The sequence below is a fragment of the Pundamilia nyererei genome, unplaced genomic scaffold (assembly GCF_000239375.1).
Source record: "Pundamilia nyererei isolate P.nyererei 1_Seehausen unplaced genomic scaffold, PunNye1.0 scaffold00033, whole genome shotgun sequence".
In the NCBI taxonomy this organism is placed as follows: domain Eukaryota; kingdom Metazoa; phylum Chordata; class Actinopteri; order Cichliformes; family Cichlidae; genus Pundamilia; species Pundamilia nyererei.
The window spans coordinates 3,208,870-3,211,978 of record NW_005187434.1 but is presented as its reverse complement, the minus strand read 5'-3'; positions in this window follow the sequence as shown (position 1 = coordinate 3,211,978).

Here is a 3,109-nt window from a genome sequence, read left to right as displayed (position 1 = left end):
AGCCTGCTCGCTGTAAGTACAATGCTCTGTTGGGGTTATATGACACTATACGGCCAATAAGATAAGATGCATGGGGCCTAAGTATTCAAGACCATGTATGTGGGGAGCAGGATTTTAAATTAGATTTACAAGGAGCCAGTGAGGAGAAATTAATATGGGAGAAAAATGCTCTCACTTTCACTCTTTTCATCAAATGACGACTTTACAGGGAGCTTTTAGGACAACCTGATAAGAATGACAAAAGAAGTAATAAATACATCATCTAGGTTTTGAGCTTTTAAGCATCACTGATGCAAGAAAGCATATTTGTTTGACATGCACATCCTGCTACATCTGTTAACCTATGCTGACATTCACCGAATGTCAGCAAAAAGAACCAGAAAAACTTACCTTTAAATCAAGAAATAGACACTGTTAAACTCGACTCCATTTCTAGTAATAACAGGAACTTTCCTGCTGCAAAACCTGCAAAACCCCAAACGATGTACTGGCAAGCAACCAGGCTCTCAAATTATTAACTCATTCACCAACATAGGAGGCCATCTGTGAAACATTTCCAAACTGAAGATCCTTTCCACACTCTCTCCCATGTGGTAGCAGCTTTAAAATGCATTGATTGGTCACCATTTCAGCATGGGTGCAACATTTTCCCACTGACTTCAGTGTTCCTCCCACCTGCTAGAGATTAGAGATGGAAAGAGACCTAATCACTGCACCAACACGGTGGTTTTGGATGAGATTCAACAATGAGTCAGGCAAAAACGCTGAAAGCACTGTCATTCATGTGCTGACCACATTCAGCTGCAGCTGTCATATAAGACAGGGAAGAAAACAAGGAGGGCATTAGAAAAAATGCCAGTGTAACATGTGATCCATGAGATCTAAGTGGAATCACAGTTTCTTTGATCACAAATCCCTTTAAGGGATTATTTTGTCAAATGAGTGACTACTCCATCAGTCTGCCTTAATCCAGGATGTTGCTGGTCCAGCATCTTTTGCCAGCAACTTTGCTCCACAAACGCAGTTTTACATTCCCACTGTGTCCTCAGGAGGAACATTTAGACTGTTCTATTCACTTTAGGAAGAAACTGAAATCAACATCTGTCAGCCTGTAAACACTGAACCACACGTGATCTGTGCAAAGAAACCGACAGAAGAATGTGAAGCGAATATATCAACAGTACCATGCTGCTTATTGTGGTGATGAGGTTAACCATTACACATATTCAAATATTTGTTGTCTTTTGCTTGATTTCTTTCTCTGTTTCTCATTGTACTTTCAGCACGCAGCTGTTTGCAGTAATTTCTTTTTATTAACTGCAAAAATGCATGAAACATGAGCAAGGTTCAACAGTGCCTGATGTGCATAGCTTTTTTCCTTTCTTGCTAGAAGTTATTTAATAGTGCACTGAAACATTTCCGAAAACTGAGGTATGACTTTTTTATGATTGGCCTATTCCTCGGAGAGAATGAAAACCGTACAACAGCCTTGATTTCAGAGGTGTATTCAATCTGCAGGCTTAAACGGAACTTATATAACCAAATAACACAATGGAAAATGCTGATTTTAGAATACACAATTACTGGAACAGCTGCATACATAGTTAAGAACAAAAAAAAGGGAGGGGGGGGGTCATATAACTGTAAGACCTCAGCTATTAACTTGCACACCACTTGTGGCCCCTTTATTTAGCATGAGTGGATTTGGACATGTCCAATAATGGAGATGTCGGCTGCTTCTGCTACTTAACTCTCAAATTAAAGCTATGTTGCAGAAACTTCATGAATTTCTTCCCCATTCTTTCCTTTTTATATGCATCCCAACACTTTTACAGGTTCGTTAATGCGCATAAAAGGTAGTCGCCATCTGCAACATATTTAAGGTTTATGTTCCAGAAGGGAGAATGAGATATCCCATAAAACAAACCCAGCAGCAGAACTGACAACTTTAGACAACACAGAGTCAGAAAAACACAATGATGTTTGCACATATACTATTTAATTATTCAAAGCATGACAAAATGAATACTTCGAGTAGTGATACCATCTTTTTATTCACTAAGGTATAAAAAAGGCTCGAAGCCAGTTAAAAGAAGATGATTGACAATGAAGCCCATCTGCAAGTTTAGAGATGCAGCAATTTGTGAGTCATAAATCACTATAAGTCAGTTTTGGCTTTGCTGACTGCTGCTGACCTGTCATTAGATAGGATGTGATCACCTCACTGTCACATTATCTAATGCTAAAAAACTGAATATTGGCCAGATTAACAGTTAGCAAGTCTTTGTAATACAAGCTGGTTTGAAACAATTTAAACAGCTGACTACAGTTTTAAGAAGAAGAAGAAATTAGATTAAGAGCAGCAAGAGAGGGATAAATTCCTCTGTTGTTATGGCACTGTATGTGTTTCTATGATACGTCCTTGCTTTGAATAGAAAATTATGAAATGGCAAAAATCTTAGTAGAGACAGGAATCCCACATTACCGGCAGGGCAAAATGCAAAACAGGAAGACAACACAAGAACAACAGACAACCAGCCACATGAGACCAATTGAGGAATTTGTAGATTGCTGGCAGCGCTCTCCACACGCACATCATCGTGTTTTTCATGTCGTCTTGTTCAGCCCCGTATGATTGATACACTCCTGAAGTTAATTCATTTTTACTATCTCTGAGCAGCATCACAATGCAGGAATCCAGCCTGCTTCAAACACGTCATGTCCACGATGTGAAGCAGACCTGGCTTTAGTCAAACACCTGGATCTGCTTCCCATCCGTCAGGCTGTTTCTCAGGACGGGCGCTCATTCACGTACAGTTAGGATGTGATCAGTCTGACGTCCCTGCTGTCCAACACCAGGAGAACCGTGCAATCCAAGCCAGAAATAGTGGTGGTGGTGGTAGTGGTGGTGGTGAACCAGTAGCCAGGGGGCAGGGGTTGGAAATCTGAGTAGAGTGTGTGTGTGAGTGTGTAGCTTGTGTTGTGCGTGATTGTGAATCTCTCCTGTGCCATGGGGGGAGGGGTAGAAGACAGAAGGCTTTTGCTTTAAAAAAAGAATGTGTTCATTTAAGTGTGTGTGTGTGTGTGTGTGTGTGTGTGTGTGTGTGTG